The following is a 19,123-nucleotide window of genomic DNA, read 5'->3' as shown; positions in this document are numbered from 1 at the left end:
TGTGAATATACTTAATGCCATTGAAATCCACACTAAAAATAGTTAAAATGGTATGATATGCATATTTTATTATAAAAAAGTAAGAATTGAATTTTAAAAAGAACATAAGGTATAAAGTCAAAGTTTCAAGGTTGGTAGCCCAGCTACCCTACACACTAATTGTGAAGCAAGTAATTTAACCTCTCTGTGCCTCTATTTTCTTCTGTAAAATGGGATAATCAGCGTGCCTATATCATAAGGTTGCTTTGAAGTTTATATGAAATAATGAAAGAAAAATCTTTGTTCATAATGAATGTACAATATGTGTCAGTTATTATTGTTATTTCATATTATTATTTCATATTATTGTTATTTCATGTTATTGTTATTGTTAGTTATTATTGTTTTTTTTTTTTTGGTATGGATGGTAAACACTCCTTGATGCCATGAAAAGAATATCTAATATTCTGCTTCTCCCACAGAGAATTTTCTATATATTGCTAAATATTTATTGATGGATTTATGTATTCATACACAAAGGTGAACCTATTGACTCAATATTGGTGGTTGTTTTTCCAACACAGAATATAAATTATTATTGATCAATTCATATTCTTGAATAAGTCCCCTTAAACCAAAGATATGCGTTTATAGACAGCTGGCTAAGGATGAGATATTATCTTGAAAGGGACGTAATTCACAGTACTATGTTCCAATGCCAAGGGAATCGTAAGATCTTACCCTTGTTATTATATTATTGTAACTGACCTATAGAACCAGCCACAGAGTATAAAACCACATAATTGTTTGAGACACCACCATCTAAAGAAAGATGCAAAGTAAGTTGAATAGATAAAACCCTTGAGCCCATTAAACTGATAACCTCCTGGAGTTTTAAACATCACCAACAAGGATTAAGGTGTGAAGGACATAGAAAGCAACACTAATAAATTCTGGCCCTGATGAGGTGTGGAACCCTCATTACATTTAAGGGTAAATGTACTGAAGATGCTGCTAGTTTCAAGTTTTGACAGCATGAAATATTGGGTATTAGCTAATTCTCTTCATTTTAAACCAAACTATTTTAAAATCAATGCCTCTACCTGAAAATTGCTATAACAAAATATTAACATCCATTCTCAAATAAAACCAATTATTTCTTAAATGAACAGCATTTTCACAAGCTTTTCTTAAGACAATTTTTTTTAAAAACCTTGGGTTGATACTGGCTTCTAAAATCTTCTATTGGAATGAGAGAAAATTCACTTAAGGAATTATTTCTCCAACAGTTTGAGTGACTATTTCCCCCAGATATATTTTTCAGAGCCCACGCCCTAAAGCATCATAATTCCATTAAGTCAGTGCACAGCTGGGCAATTCTTTCTTTGCTCACATTATAGTGATCCCCAGGGAATTCATGTAAATCTATGGAAATTCATTTTAAAGGCAGTGCTTTGAAAGGATGCATCCTCATTAAGTAAACAATTATATCTACAAACAGGCTACAAGCAACATACTGGAGAGCTAAATTAAATTTTCCATCAGGAAAACTAAACCATCCACTTTCACATTTAGGCTTTACCTAAATGCCACCAAAATTATAAGACAAAGGATTCTGAAGTCAAAACAGGTATCAAGGGAAGTGTAGCTGAGCCACTGTTGCAGGGCATGGCCTCTAGCCTCCTTTCTGGTCCCACTACCTCATTCCACTTTTGGCAATGCCATAAAGAAAGGATGGCAGCGTTATAATTTAAGGACTCTTAGGAAAATTTTATCATACAAGGGGGGAAAGACATGACCTCTCCTACTTCCTACAAAGGGCATTCCAAGTCAACCCCAAGAAACTGATAAGACCAGAGAGTCTGCAACATAAAGGACAGGGTCTTGCGTGCCAGAAAGAGGACAAGCTTTATTGTTAGACTTGCCTACATTTCAACTCTAACTCCTTCACTTATTAGCTGAGTAAATCACCTAGACTTCAGAGCCTCAGTTTCGTTTGTAAACTGGGGATAATACTACTTCTTGACAGTGTTATAGATTATTATTATTTTTTTTCTTTTTTTGAGACGGAGTCGCTCTGCCACCCAGGCTGGAGTGCAGTGGCACAATCTCGGCTCACTGCAAGCTCCGCCTCCCGGGTTCAGGCCATTCTCCTGCCTCAGCCTCTCCGAGTAGCTGGGACTACAGGTGCCCGCCACCACGCCCGGCTAATTTTTTTTGTATTTTTAATAGAGACGGGGTTTCACCGTGGTCTCGATCTCCTGACCTCGTGATCCGCCCGCGTCGGCCTCCCAAAGTGCTGGGATTACAAGCGTGAGCCACCGCGCCCGGCCAGTGTTATAGATTTTTAATAAGGAACATGGTTGGCATTCAAATGCCTTTACCTGGACCACAAGGTGAAGAAGCCTGAACAAGATCTGGGCTACAAAAATGAGGAGCTAAGTGGGAGGGAAAGAAACTTCTCTACTTAAAAATGTGGGGTCCTCAAGCAACTTTGTGTCTTCCATCTTAGTAGCTCTGTTTATCTTCCTTAATGCTAGAAAAGTAGGGCTAAGGCAATCCATCATAACATTGGCTTCAATATCACATCTCTTTCTTCTTAAGCCATTCTAACATTTACTCTTTTTGGCAGAGATCTCCTCACATCCCAAAATTCTGTACTCTATAAAGGTAACATCTTGGTTCTAAAGTCATAATTAAAAGTAAAATTCCCATATCAAATTTACCCTTAAAAACCCCTTCGAAAGGTATAACACTGGAACAGTCTCTCAGTCAGGCCACCATAGGCCATTTCCCATCCATTATTGGAACAGATTGCTGATTCTTTGGTTGAGTCCTGGGTGAACCAGCTGGCTTGAGTTTAAGATCTGTATTGTCTCAAAAAATCATATTATATATATAATCTCTATGTATTTAATCTATTATATATAATAGATTGACATTCCATTTAGCTAGATGCTCATAATCCATGAGTTAAGTGGAACTGAGACCAACTAAAGAAGCAGACTCCCATCTCCTTGTACACATTGAGTAAAATAATTAGCTTAGTTGCTGAATTGTACGTCACCCTTTGTGTTAGATGTCCATCCCTATTCAATCCTTCTCTGAAAAATGTGAAGGAAATAGCCATGTCCCCTCAGTACAGGCTGAGATATGGGCAGGTGTTTTAGCCTCAGCACCTCAGCAAGCACAGCATAATGTAAAGATTTATGTGCTACTATTTTTTATTAAAGAGTGAGTGTAGAAGAAAACAAGGTAGGGAAGAAAGAGAAGCTGATTGGAGAGTGTGTTGCTAAACTAGTTAGCACTAATTTACCCTTCTTCATGTCATAGAACTTTCCTATGGACAGCCACATCAACTGCACCTCAAGGCCATAGATAGCTGAGAAGAAAGGGAAAGTATTTATCATTTATCTTATTAGTCATTAGTCCAAAGTTTGTTCACTGGGACTTAAATCCCTTGAAATTCCAGACTGTGCATTTGTACTAAGTAAGATTACTCAAACTTCATTTTCAACAGGGGAGTCCTGGATTGAGAGGTAAGAAGCACATGGCTGGCCTTAAAGTAAGGCACTGTCAAGTTCCAAGTGAAATCATTCTGAACCCACGCACAGCTGGTTACTGCAGCAGCAGTTGAAACAAAAAAGATATGAAGCTGAAAGATTGTGAATTGGGATATAAGAGGTGTTGGATACAGAATGCAATGATAGACACAGCTTGTTTAGGCTGTAAAGCTTAGCAACTTAATATTTATTCTCAGTGCATAAAAAGAATATTAAATAAAATATTCCAGTAGTAGTAATGACATCATCGGCATTATTATTACTGGCACGTTGATTCCTTCTCTCACCTTTAACTCCTTAAATGCTACCAAAACTTAAGTCCCTTAGAGAGTAGCTTTCCTTTCCAGATCAATTCAGCCTTTTGCCATACCTAGGTTAATTGAAAAAGAGCTTCTAACCTGGTTTCTCTAATCTTAGTCTCTTCCTAACTGCATTCATATTATTCATAATTGCCATTCTTCTCTAATAGTTTTCATCAAATCATTTAGTTTTCTATGAGAAAAGTGATAATTTTTACTTTTTGGATAAATGTAATATTAAATGTTTTCCCTCCCCATCAAGCCAGTAATATTAAACTCATTTAATACTTTTGCAATAGAAATTCACCCGGAATTCTTCTTTTTCAGAACACAATTTGTGAACTTTCAATCTAAAAAAGCAATATTTGATTCCATGTGTTCAACAAACTCTGTATTCCTAAAAAATATTAAAACGACCTAAAAAAGGTTAAGGGACCTAATGGAAAATATAATGAAAATAAATATAATAAAATGTTCTAGATGAAGTAACTAGCAGTTTAGGTATAACTCAAGAGACAATTAGGAATTTGGCAGATTTCTCTGAAGAAATTACAGAAAGAATAGACAGAAAAAAGAAAATGCAACATGTGGAAGAAAGATAAGTGTACATGAATACTCAAATGAGAAGAGCTCAGAAAGGAATACTATAAAGGATGAATGAGAAGAATATTCAAAGACATTATACTGGAAAATTTTCCAGAATTGATGAAAGTTTCTGGAGAGATACGTGAAGGATATCTATGCCTACACATATTGTAGAAAAATGCAGAATCCCACAACTTAAAGGAAAGTCTTAAAACTAATGAGACAGAATAGATCATCTATAAAGGAATGACAATTAAAATAAAAGCAGACTTCTCAGTAGAAACCATGGAAGCTAGAAGTGGAATAATTTCTTCAGGAAATTTTTAAAAAATGATTCTTAATCTACTGTTTTATATCTAAAAGATTTCTTCAAGATTCAGAGTAAATTTAAAGATATTTCTAGTATTTTCAGATCAAATCTGAGAGACTTAGGGAAGGAAAAAGGTAAGTGAAACAAAAATTAACAAGCAAAGGACAAACGAAAGATCACAGAAATAAAGAAAAACATGTCACTAATCACAATATTTATATGTATAGGCCAAGCTTGTCACTTAAAAAACAAAAAAATTTAAAACTAACCAAACAAATTCAACTATATGCTCTATTTAAGGGACATACATAAAATAAGACAGAAAATGATTTAAATATATGTCCATTCTCACCACAGTTATTCAACACAGTACTGAAAATCTAGAGAGTCTAAGACAAGAGAAAGAAATAAAGGACATCCAAATTGGAAAGGAAGAAGTCAAATTATCCTTGTTTGCAGATGATATAATCTTATATTAGGAAAAACCTAAAGACTCCACCAAAAACCTATGAAAACTGATATACAAGTTCAGTAAAGTTGAAGGATACAAAATCAACATACAAAAATTAGTAGCATTTCTATGTCACAATAGTGAACAATAGAAAAAGAAATCAAAAAAAGTAATCCCAGTTACAATAGTCACACATAAAATTACGTACCTAGGAATTAAACAATTGAAATTGAAAGATCTCTACAATAATAACAATAATAAAAACTACAAAACACTGATGAAAGAAATTGAAGTGGACCTCAAAAAATGGAAAGATAGTGTTAAATGTTCATACTACCCAAAGCAATCTACAGATTCAATGTAATCCCTATCAAAATACCAATGACATTCTTCACAGAAATAGAACAAAAAAATCCTACAATTTATATGGAACTGCAAAAGAACCTTAATTATACTACAGAGCTATAGTAACCAAAACTTCATGGTACTGACATAAAAACAGACACATATAACAATGGAACAGAATAGAGCTATCTCTGTAGTACAATTTAAAGTCGGGTAATATAATTCTTCCAGTTTTGTTCTTTTTGCTCAGATTAACTTTGGCTATTCTGGGTCTTTTGTGGTTCCATATACATTTTTAAATTGCTTTTTTTTTTAAATTTCTGTGAAGAATGTCATTGGTATTTTGCATTCAATCTGTAGATTGCTTTTGTTGGTATGGACATTTTGATGAAACAATATTGATTTTTCCAATCCAAGAATATGAAATATTTTTCCATTTTTTGGTATATTCTTTAATTCCTTTCATCAATGTTTTATAGTTTTATTACAGAGATCTTTCCATTTTTTTTTAATTCCTAGGTATTTAATTTTATGTGTGGCTATTGTGAATGGGATTACTTGTATGATTTTTTTTCAGATTGTTCAGTATTGGCATATAGAAATGCTACTGGTTTTTGTATGTTTCACAGAGTGACTGTAGTCATTAATTATTTAATCGTGCACTTTAAGAAAATTAAAAGAGTATAATTGGATTGTTTGTAACACAAAGAATAAATGCTTGAGGGGACAAATACTCCATTCTCCAAAATGTGATTATTACACATTGCATGTCATATCAAAACATCTTGTGTACCCCCTAAATATATATACCTACTAGGTACCCATTAAAACTAAAAATAATTTTAAAAAAATTAAAAATTAAAAATAAAGATAGAGCAGGTAAATAATAACTCAACAAAAGCTGGGAAAACTATATCAACATTCTAAAGATAGTCTCTAATATAAAATAGATTATTAGCAAGAAGTGATACTATTTAAAGCTTTAAATCTCAATGAAATATAACAACTAGACATGTAATATGACGCTAAAGATAACCTCAAATTACACACAATGCAAAACATTTCTAGAACTATAGAAATTAACACATCATTATAAAAATATGAAGATTAAACACACCTTTCTCAACAGTTTAAGCAGAAAAAGTATATAAAAAATGAAAATTTAGGACTACTAAACTTGATTTAATGTATATATAAATAGATTAAAGAAATTCCATAGTTTTCTCCAACACATATAGTACATTTATCAAAACTGAATAATTGAATATATGAAGGTCTAAAGGAGCAAGTCTCATTTAATTTATATGTATGTATATAAGTACGTGTGTGCATATTTGTGGGAGTGAGGAAGTGTGTATTCTACTTTTTCTGATAACAATGAAATTAAATTAGAAATCATTATCAATAAGATAAATGTTTAACTTTTTTATGAAAATTTCTAACAACTACAGGAGTAGATGAAATAGTATATGGAATGCAAATGTACATTTCAGCTAGCTTCAACAATTATTCAATTCATAGCCAATCTACCTACTCATTCCCATTGATATTTCTCTGAGGCAAATTCATCCATAAATGTTTGTAACTTTATAGAATCAAGGACTTTTTGTTTTTAACATAACCAAAATATCATCGTATACCTTTATTTAAAAAGTCTCAAATATCTAGTCAGTGTTTAATTTTCCTGATTATCTCACATTTTTGTTTTTTCAAGTCAGGATCCAAATTAGAATCATATGTTGCAATTGATGGATATGTCTTCCAGGTCCCAAGGAGACACACTGTTAAGGATACACGTGATTAGAATTTTATAACCATGTTTCTAAATTACTCACAGAACACAGGATCAATGTGATGGAGTAAAGATGGCCCCGATTCTTTGTTACTAATCTCAATGGGAAGAGGCATGACTTCCTTTCCCTTGAATCTTCATTCTATGACTACTTTGAAAAAAAAATATGGCAGAAGTGATGCTTTGCCAGTTCTTTGTCTAGCCTTTAAGAAAACTTGGAACTTACACTTTCTGTCTCTCAGAACATTCTTGGAGCACTGGCTGCAACGTAAGAAGTCTGACTATTCTGTTGGAGAGGACTTGTGGTGTGGCCCTGTGCTGCATGGGCAGAAGGAAAAACTGAGGTGAGTTCAGCCCTCCAGCTGTTCTTATCAAGGCACCAGGCATCTGAGTAGAGCTATTTTAGGCTCTCCAGATCAGACTAGCCACCAGCAAATACCATGAGATAAACCCAGTTAATATCACATGGTACAAAAGAATGACTTAGGCAAACGCTATCTGAATTTCTGACCCACAAAATCATGAACTGTAATAAAATCATGATTATTTTAAGCCAAGGGAAGTTAAAATTTTATTTTTTGAAAAGGCTGAAAAAAATTTTCTCTAGTGATACTGACAAAATTAGAAGACACAAATAAAACATTAAAAATGACTCTCAGACATTCAAAAGATAAAGCTAATAAATACTTGAAAATAAATAAAACAAATTTCTAGAAAAAATTTACCAAACAAAACTAAGTAGAAATTTTCCAAACAAAATCATATATACATAGATTTATATAACCACTAAGGAACTGAAACCAGTAAATTACATATTCTTCCATCCCTCCCCCAAACAATAAGAACAACAAAAGTTCACACAGCTTTACAGGCAATTCCACTGTAATTCAAGGAGTCACACTTCTTCAAAACAAGCAATAAAAACAACAAGAACGACTGCAAAATCCAACAGTTTTACAAAAAATTCTACCATAAATAGAGGAACAGACAAAATTTCCTTTCCAGGAAAAAAGAAAAAGAAGGAATGATCCAATCTCATCCTATAAGGCAAGTATGATCCTCATATCAAAACTAGGGATAGTATGAGAAAGGAAAATCTCCTTGGAGACCACATATGTGAAAATCCTAAATAAAAATATCACTAAGCTGAACCCCCATAGTCTATAAAATGATACTATCATGACTATGTTGAGTTGATGCCAAAACTGCAAGTCGTTTATCATTAGAAAAATCTACCAGTGTGATTCACTTCACTAACAGCTTAAGAATAAAAACCATAAAATCATCTTACTAGATTCGTGTAAAGCACTGAATACAAATAAACTAATCAAACGCCTCCTGAAAAGGTAACATATTATTATATAGTCAATAAAAAATATAATATAGCAGTTAAAATTAATTAATTTCAACTAGATACAACAAAGATAAAATTGTGAGTCTTGGATTCAAAGAGCAAATGAAAGGAAATAGTCTAGTGCAATATCCCCTTTTTGTATACCCATTGGAGAAAACATAGGTTTTATCATTCTTTTTACAACATTATTATAAGTATGATACCAAAAGCTTTAAACAATACAATTATTTTATTTAAGCAAGTAAGCAATTATTTAATTATTAAACATAATTAATTAAATAAAACTGTGATACTGACATTAGATCATGCAACATAATATTTTAAATTACATATAAACTTTGGATTTCAGAAGGGTGGGGAAAAACACTTGGAAAGATATTCAAATAAATATTTGAATATATTTCACTTCTTAAGTCAAAATAAATTCTAGAAGAAATAAATGAAAAGAAAATCAATGCTGTGAAAAAAATGGGCAAATATTTGTATGATATTTTGGAGGCTGATGCCAAAAGAAGAAACCATAAAAGAGAACACTAATACATTGTGTATGTAAAAAATATGAAATAACATGAAACAAATAAATGAAAGCCATAGTTAAAAGACAAATGGCCAACTAGAACACTAATTAGCATGGTATGTGGCAATCAATTATACCTTACTATAAAAGTAACCCATCTAAATTAATAAAAAAAAAAAAGACCAGCACCCAATAGGTAACTAACCAGAGGATATACATAGTCAATTAAAAGAAGAAATTTGAATTTTAATTGAATTAAATTCAAATATGAAAAGCTGTTCAACATCAGAAGATCTCACAAAAACAACACAAATTTTATTAAAGTTCTATTTTTTCTCTAGCACTTTGTTATGATTAAAAATTATGCTAATATGCAGTAGTAGCATAGGAGCAGGGAAATACATCTCATTCTTACGACATCATCAATTGATGTATTTCTAGGAATCAGTTTTTCAACATGTATCAAAATTCTTAAAATAACTTACACCATTTGACTCAGCTATTCCCCTTCTAGGGTTTTACAATCAGAAAACATCTGAGTGTATGTCAATTATATCTCAAAAACTTTGAACAAAATAATTTTCAATTAAATAAAAAACTGAATAAGTGTTCAAGATTGTATAAAGGTGGGGTTTTTTGTTTGTTTGTTTTTCTTGAGATGGAGTCTTGCTCTGTCACCCAGGCTGGAGTGCAGTAGTATGATCTCGGCTCACTGCAACCTCCGCCTCCCAAGTTCAAACAATTCTCCTGCCTGAGCCTCCTGAGTAGCTGAGACTACAGGTTCATGTCACCCCACCCAGCTAATTTTTTGCTTTTTTAGTGGAGACTGGTTGGCCAGGCTCGTCTCGAACTCCTGGCCTCAAGTGATCTGCCTCGGCCTCCCAAAGTGCTGGGATTATAGCCACTGTGCCTGGCCATATATAGGTTTTAATTTATATATAAATTATGTTAGCAAGAAACTGGGAATTGACAACAGTCTAAAAATAGCAAAATGATTAAATGAATTATGGTACAGCCATATATAGAATTTTATGTAACTGAAATTCAGATAAATCTCTAATTATAATCACAGAAAAATTGTTACACAATATTGTTATATAAGAAGAAAAAGTTACAAAGTAATATGCAGAATATGCTCCCATTTAAAAAAAATAATGTTTGATCCTACAGGTGAGATTAAAACATTTTGAGAAAAGACATGCAGAAGATGCTGTAGATAATCTCTCGATCACAGAATTATCCTTTTATTTTTGCTCAACTCTTCTACCTAATGTTTCAACAGTAAACATGGATTACTTCTATGACGAAAAAAACACAGGGTGAGAGGGGGAGCAATAGGACAGAAGAAGGTTTAAAAGGTAAGAAATATTACACCACTAAGAAATGTTCTTTGGCTAAGTCCATGGTTTCATTGCCTCTGATTATTCCCTTTCCTGGAATTTCCTTAACTCTTATGCGTATGATTTTGATAGCATTACTGTGCATCTGATTTTGTTTTCTGGTTGATTTACTCTTCAAAGTAATATCACCCCACCAGAGTTTTATAAATACTCTTATGCTGTTTTTATATACTATAAAACTCTGCACAGACATTTCAAAATGTTGAATAAATTTAACTGAATAACTATCAATAGCCAAATTTAGTTTACAGTCACAAGCTTCGCTAAAAGAACAGATCTCAAGAAATGGACAGTACAGAATTTTCAAGATTAGTCAAGGAGGTGATTCTGGATAGAAGCTGTCCAGCAGGATCTATACAGTCTAATGTGATGGAACAAGTACTTGGCTGAGGTATGGATTCTTCTACCAATTAACTTTGGGAAAGTTACTTAAATCTATCAGATCTCAGTTTGGTCCATAAACTAAAGCTCCTTCTATATGTATGATTCCTTGATATTCATGATTTTGCAGTGGGTGCTGAGTCTCTGCTATTCGTAGAAGTTGTATTTAGGAAATGGTGGAATTTAGCACTTGGACTACATAGAGTCCAGAAAGTTACCAATATTGCTCACTCACTTAAGATGAAAAAAAAAATGGGGGCCAACCTGTTCTTTTACAAAATGTTACTATATACATTTAGGACCTTTTCATGTCAATAAAGTGAATAAAAATCTGTTGAATTAAATTTACACAAAAAACACGTTTTTGCCAGTAAAAACAAAGGTTACATTAGCTAATTTGATAGGCATGATGCCTACAATGAAAGAAATAATTTGCATTCTTAGATAGTCTATAAAACATTGTACACTAAATTCTGGCTCTGAAAAGATGGTTTTGCACCTCATACAAATGCTTGTGCTGCATTATAATGTGGAGCTTAATTGCATTTATGTGCTTATTCAAAAATATGCCCCCAACTTCTACCTCACTCTACATTTTTCAACAGTAACTTAAAAATTTCCTAAGACATAACAAACTGTGTGTTCATTGGGGCTATTCAACATTGAATTGAGCTAATGAGGTTTACAGCATGTGATATTTTGGCTGATAATTTGGAATGATTGAAGCATATGAATAGAAAGGTTATAAAGGGTCATAGTTCTCCTTATCAAAATGTCTAGCCTTATTACCTTAGAGAAAATAAAAACAAAAAGACATCATGTTTTCACCTTAGTTTCTGGTGTGGAAATTGATTTGTTTAAGAGCCTTTTCAAATCCCAAAATATTCATATCTCATTTCTAAAATCTAGTCTTTAACAAGAAGCCAGACCAATGGAAATAATGAACAGGTTATAGGCTCCAATGAAGAGGTTAGATCTTTTTAAGAACTGTATCATCAGGATTTGTTTAAAATGTCATCTTAAATTAGCAAGCCCATTTCACTTATTCAGTTGTTTTCTAATAAGAATCAACATTTATATGACACAATTAGAACACATTTATTTTTTAATGTATACAGTATAAACATAAGAAGCATCATACCCATTAAATAGACCATTATGTTAATATAGTTATGTAGATATAGTGACATATTTATATACAAGTTCTCCATATTCTTACTAAAATTAAGATTAGGACATTAATCTTGTCCTTTACCCATTACCATTTCAAAAAGTAAAAATAAAAAACCCAGCCAGATGCTTTTTAATTTCAAAGTGTCCTTTTTATCTTTGTGAGCTAGCTAGATACCTACTACAAAGCATTAGTAATTCCTTTCCTGCCAAGTTATTTTTAGGGTGTTTTAGCTTTACTGAGCTTTCTACCAAATGCAAAACATTAGATATCCTGAATTTTTCTCTGCTCTGTCCATCCTAGAGATGGAAGCTTTCTTGCTTCAAACCTCAGTGCACACATGTAAACACAATTACTCAAAACAAGGCAACAAGTGAGAGGCAGGGTTAAAATAAGAACTCAGGCAATCTGACTCACAATCCAGGATTCAACCCCCTAAAACTTGCTGTTTTCTTTGTCCTCTTTGCTGTGAACCAAGACACTTGTTCTGTAGCAGTGTTTCTGCTGCAAATCCAGTGGCTACTGCATTATGCAATGAAGTCAGAAGCCTGAGCTTGTGACATCAATATAGGTTGCTATGGTAACTCTTTCCATAAGTATTACAGGTTCAGTGTAGGCTCAAAAAAGGGGACTTCAGCAAAGTAGCAAAATAACTGGCATTACAAATTACAATAATAGTTGGTGCAAAAATGTTTTATAATTCCTGTAATAAAAAAAGTTTTACATTTTATGTCATTATTGAAAGTCATTTTTATAATATATTTAAAAATGAAAGTTCTCCAGTGAAATAGTAATGCCACTGACCTTCTAAAGCATTCATGTAATCCACAAAGAAGAGAATCTCACTATAACATAGCTAATTATTCCACATATTTAGTCATTCCATAAGTCAGGTAATGTTATATATTATATATTATGATAAATTCCTAATAACATGTCATTCTAGCTTTTCCATTACAAGAATTATAAAAGGATCTCACAAAGTTGCATATATAAAAACAGTTTTAGATGAGAAGACTATTTTTAACAAAGCAATAGTAAAGATCACCTTTTGATTGCACAAGTTCATTATTATTTTCCTAGAACATGTTTGCCAATGACTCCATTTAAATAGTTAAATCTACCTTCCTTTGTAAGATACGTTTAAAAAGATTCTTTGGCTTTCAAATTTTTTTAACCTGAATTAGAAGCACATGGCTGAACAATTACAAAGGCTGAACTTCTTTATTACACAGCTCCTTTGTTCTTCTCATTTAGCATTCTCAAGAGGATCTTAGCTCAATTGTAAACATGCTTGAGCTAGGTGTTGGGGTTACAACAACATGTTGGACATTAGGTATAAGATGCCTAAGACATAATCCTTTCTATGAAAAACTCACAGGTCGAGTTAATAATTATAGCAATAAAAGTGCAAACAACAATTTAAAAATATTTACTGAGTATCTGCCATGAGCCAAACACCATGTTAAAGACTTCGCATAAATTATCTAGATGACATAATCCTCACAACAATACAAGCAGGAAAGTGGGTACTATTATTCCCATTTTGCAGGTAAGAAAACTGAAGCTCAGAGGGATAAAGTGACTTGCCTGAAGTCACACGGCTAGTTTAGAACACAGCTGGCATTTTAAGTCAGGGCTAACTCCAAATGTTTATGATGTTTAAACAGAAATTAAAGATAATTCCCTGTTGCTCATTGTGACCGAAATTGAAAATTGCATCATCATTTTACTGAGCAAGAATCCCTCTTTATGTAGAATTCATTGAAGCAGAAAGCAGATGATAATCCTGTGGCTGACTCCAAGAACACTTTTGATGACTAACTTTGCTGTTAGTTTAACATTTAGCAATTCAGAAAATATTTACCTGAAAACATTTCCTTCTTTATTGGTTACAAATGACAATGTACAATAGGAAAATGATAGACTCTTCAATAAATGATGTTTACCTCACTGGATATCCACATACAAAATAACGAAATTAGACCCATTATTCTTATACCATACACAAAAATCAACACAAAATGATTTACAGATCTAAACATAAGATGTGAAGCTGTAAAATTCCTAGAAGACAAACATAGGGGAAATTTTCCTTGACATTGGTCTCACCGATGATTATTTGGATTTGACACCAACAGCACAGGCTATAAAAGCAAAAATAAACAAGTTTCTGCATAGCAAACAATCAACAGAATAAAATGGTAACCTACAGAATAGGAGAAAATATCTGCAAACCGTACAGCTCATACAAGACTCATATCCAAACATATAAGAAACTCATATAATAGCCAAAAGTCAAATAACCCAATTAAAAAATGGGCAAAGTAACTGAATTGACATTTCCCCAAAGACATACAAATGACCGACAAGTATATGAAAAGAAGCTTGACATTACTCATCATTAGGGAAATGCAACTCAAAACCACAATGAGATATTATCTCACACTTGTTAGGGTGGCTGTTATCAAAAAGTCAAAAGAAAAAGTGTGTTGGCAAGGATGTAGAGAAATGGGAACACTTGTGTGATGTCTGTGGAGATGGTAAATTGGTTTGAATGTTATGGAAAACCACCATTATGGAAAACAGTATGGGAGTTTCCCTTAAAAATTAAAAACAGGACTACCTATGATCCAGCAATCCTACTTCTGAGTATATATCCAAAGGAAATGAAATCCATATCTTAGAGATATCTGCACCCCCCCATATCCATTGCAGCATTATTTGCAACAGTGAATAATGAAAACAACCTTAGTGTCTGTCAACATTTGAATAAAGAAAATGTGGTACTTATACACAATGGAAGATTATTTAGCCTAAAAAAGTGTAATTTTATAGAATGTCATTTGCAACAACGCGCATGAACCTTGAGGGTGTTATGCTAGGTGAGATAAGCTAGACACAGAAAGACAAATACTGCATGTTCTCATTTACATGTGGAATCTTAAAAGTCAAACTCATAGTAACACAAAGTAGAATGATGGTTACCAGAGAGTTTGGGGGTGGGGAAAAGAGGAGATATTGGTCAAAGGATGCCAACTTTTAGCTATAAGATGGATAAGTACCGGGGATCTACTGTACAACACAATTAGTATAGTTAATAACGTACCGTAAACTTGAAATTTGCTAAGAGAGTAGACTTTAAAGTTCTTGCCACAGAAAGAAAATGTTAACAATGTGCAGTAATGGATATGTTACATGGGTTGATTGTGGTAATCATGTTTTATTGTGTGCATATACCAAAACATCACAATATATACCCTAATAAATGCAATTTTTGTCAATCATACCTCAATAAAACTGGGGAAAATATTGGTTCTATAACTTTTCTTACAGAGTTGCTTTAACATTCTAAAATGATTCAAACACTATATCAATTTCGGCTCAAATAAATATATTAATAATTTAATGTGTATACTGAATGGCAGTTTACATACCATACTAAACATTCATTCAGCAAATATTTATTGAGCAACTATTAGGTTTCAGGTACCATGCTAAACGTTGGATATAAAACTATAGCAAATAGTGAAATGGTCCACAAATTAAAGGAGCGTATAGTCTATAATGAGAGAAGAACATTATTCAAATGATAACATAAATAAATATAAAATTACAGCAGTGTTCAAACAGTAAAATTCCTAAATTTCCTAATTCTGCCCCACAAAATTCAACCTTTCATCTCAGCTCAAAATCCATTGCCTCATCTTCCTGCTCCAGTCTAGACTTGGCTTCTGTCCATTCTTCCAAATGTGCTTCCTCTCTCATGTGTCTTCACCCTGCCCTTCTCTTTGGCCCTAACCACATTTGAGCTCTCATCGCGTCATGCCTTATGTGTCTCAATAGCTCCTGGCATGACTCTCTGCTTTAGCTTCTGCCTTAAGAGTTCCTAGGGCAGATCACTATAGCCCTATATCCTGAAACACCTAAGACAAGAGAGCTTGATCACATTGCAGCTCACTCCACCCAAATACCTGTAGCCACTCTCCTTCCTTTAAACCTGAAATCTAACTCCTTAGACTGGAATTCCAAGCTTTTAAAAATCTGACCACAGTCTAACTGTTCAGTCTTGGGATCCATCAGTCCTCTGCAGGTATCCCTTCCCAAGCCAAATGGATGAATCACTGGCCTCTAAGTAAGCATTTCACTTTTCCATCTCTGCTTTTATTTACTCCATGTCACCACTGAAATTCCTCATCCCTTTTCCACACCTCTCCTTCCCTTCCCTTTTAGAATTCTAAACACGCTTCTAAGTCCAGCATGAATTATTGATTGGATAGTTGTACTGTTTGTTCTATTTTTTTTTGTTTGTGTGCATATGCTTTATCTCCTCTGCTAGATTGTGAGCTCCTTAAGGGAAGAGACTGTCTTCTGAATCTGCTGCAGTACAATATACATACGTGGTATTTAGTAATACCTATTGATGTCCTGTCCCAGAACAATGAAAGCTTATTCAGGTAGCTTATAAGACAAATATTTGCATCGCTAATTGTGTAATTATGGCTTCCTTTGAAATTACAGATTCAGATCCTTCTGTTTGTTTCACTAAAAATCCATGGAACAAGAAAACATAGAATAAGATTTTGCTACTTGTCTACACAGAGAAAATAATTAACTTTATGTTTGTATGACTTTCAATGAGAACTTTCAAGCAAAGACAGTAAGAAATAAAACTAATTATTTGTATTAGTTGAGACTCTTTCTGTTGCAAATAAGAGCAATCTAACTTACGATTAGCTTAGGCAAAAATGAAAGGCAATTCATTGGCTCATGTAATTGGGAAGTCCATGGGTAGATCTGGTTTCAGTCACAGCTGGATTCAATGGAAGTCTCACTCCCTTTTTTTTTTGAGAGTTTACCTTATTCTTTATAGCTACAGACAAGCCATTTGCGTAGGATAAAGACAAAGCTGGTGATAATTTCAACTTCATATTATACCAGATTGGCAACCCCAATTAAATAAGAATCTCTCTCTCTTTCATTGTCTCTCTCCCTTCCTATCCATGGAGAAATCTCAGGCAAGACGATTGAATCCTAAACAGATCATACACCTATCTGAGAAAAAGTCACTGTGCCAGAAATAAGGGCATCTGTGAATAACTCAGCCTGGGCATGGACCCATGCCTATGGCCAGAGTGATAACCAGACACCTTAATTGGCTGTACCTCTAAATCCACATGAAGTTGAGAAAAGGACCAGTTGTTTTTTCAAAACAAAAAAGAAATGAGAAAAAAATAATCATTTCTCCCTTTAAGTCTGGAAAACCCTTTGGGTCCTGAATCATCTAGATTGACTTTAAATTCTGAAACATTAGCTCATACATTTATCCCCAAATATTTGTTTTGCACCTACTATGTGTCAGGCACTCTGTTAGGCACTGTGAGTGATACAAAGATTATTTCATTTGACTCCTAATAATTAGAAATACATAGAGAATTCCGATCCAAAATAGGAAATGAAATATGTCATAAAAGTGCTTGGAATCAAAGATAAGGATTTAGGAATAACATATCAAGAGGTGAAAATGTAACTGGTAGAAATAGATGAAACTGAAATTTTCAAGGTAGAGAAAATAAAGAGAAGAGAGAAATAAAGACTGAGAATAGGAAAGAGAACTTAGACTCTTACATCCATATTCAAGTTGTAGGTCATAAAATACAAACTCCTTAAGAGGAGAACTCATATCTACTTTTGGGCAACAAAAATAATAAGACTAGAAAACTAAAATAACAGTAATAACACTGAATAACATTTATTGAGTGCTAATTATGTGATAGGCATTGTACTAAGCTCTTTCAACAGATTATCCCATTTAATCCTCAAAACAATGCTATGAAATGGATATTAATATTAATATTTCCATTTTAAAATTAGGGCACTGAGATGCAGAAATGTTAAATAATCTGCCAAAGGAAATGGTGGATTTGGGTTATTACCAAGCTGGCCCAAATCCGGAGTGTGACCTCTTTACCAATATGCTCTAGCGAAACTTTCAGAGGTTCCATCTTTTCATGAGAGTCAAAGAACAGCTTCAGTATAAGTTGCCCAGAATCACGTGTTTTTTGAGTTTTTAGTTCACTCACACCATCTCAGCCTCTTGCCTAATGTAAATCCCATCCTCATTCTCCCCCAATTCATTCTGCAGGCCAAATTCATCCAGGAAATTTGCTGTTTGAACGGAGAGTAAATGGAAAGACCGAGGAAAAGGACCTTAAGTAGGGCATGCTACAGGCTATTGGCTCTGTGTTAGCAGAATAAACCTCAGTGGTAGAGTTATGGGTTAATTTGTGTCCCCCATATAAGACATATTGAAGTCCTAGGCTCTAATACCCTAGAATATGACCTTACTTAGAAAGAGGGTCATTATAGAGATAATCAAGCTAAAACAAGGTCACAAGGATGGATCCTAATCCAGTATGACTGATGTCCTTATATAAAGGGAAAATTTGGATGCAGACACAAACATGCACAGAGGGAGAATCATGAAGGAGACACAAAGAGAAGGCCATGTACATATGAAGGCAGAAATCAGGGTGATGTATCTTCAAGGCAAAAACACCAAAGACTGCCATCAAGGCACCAGAAGCTAGGTGAGATGCCTGGAACAGATTCTCCCTCCCAGCCCTCAGAAGGAAGCAACCATACCCACACCTTAATCTCAACCTTCTACCCTCTGGAACTGTGAGATAACAAATTCCTGTTGTTTATGCCACCCAGTTTGTGGTACTTTGTTGCAGCGGCCCCAGCCAACCAATGCAAGTACTTTTGAGAAACGTTATAACTAATCTAAGCCTCTTGCTAATGAACAAGGTAATTCCCTCTTTCAGGATGCCATGTGTGTAAAGCCATGGTCATGCCAGTTCACAACAGAGTACCTACATGATTGAAATTCCAGATGTGATTTTATGGCCTCATAGGGAACACTTGCAAATGATTTTACATAGATATTACGTTTTGTGTTTCCTAGTATGTTGCC

At 33.7% G+C, this 19,123-nt stretch overlaps 1 long non-coding RNA gene across 4 annotated transcripts in view; it reads right to left on the bottom strand.

Moving 5' to 3' along the window:
* Positions 1-12,665, bottom strand: part of LOC116463105 (uncharacterized) — a 280,319-nt gene extending 267,654 nt beyond the window's left edge. For all 4 annotated transcript variants that reach the window (XR_009211992.1, XR_009211991.1, XR_009211993.1 and 1 more), the window contains exon 1: positions 12,565-12,665. This is a non-coding gene — a long non-coding RNA (uncharacterized LOC116463105). The remainder of the gene's footprint in view (positions 1-12,564) is intronic.
* Positions 12,666-19,123: the final 6,458 nt, after the last annotated feature.

Source organism: Hylobates moloch, unplaced genomic scaffold (genome assembly GCF_009828535.3).
Source record: "Hylobates moloch isolate HMO894 unplaced genomic scaffold, HMol_V3 SCAFFOLD_27, whole genome shotgun sequence".
NCBI classification, from domain to species: domain Eukaryota; kingdom Metazoa; phylum Chordata; class Mammalia; order Primates; family Hylobatidae; genus Hylobates; species Hylobates moloch.
This window is presented reverse-complemented; position numbering and strand designations above follow the sequence as displayed.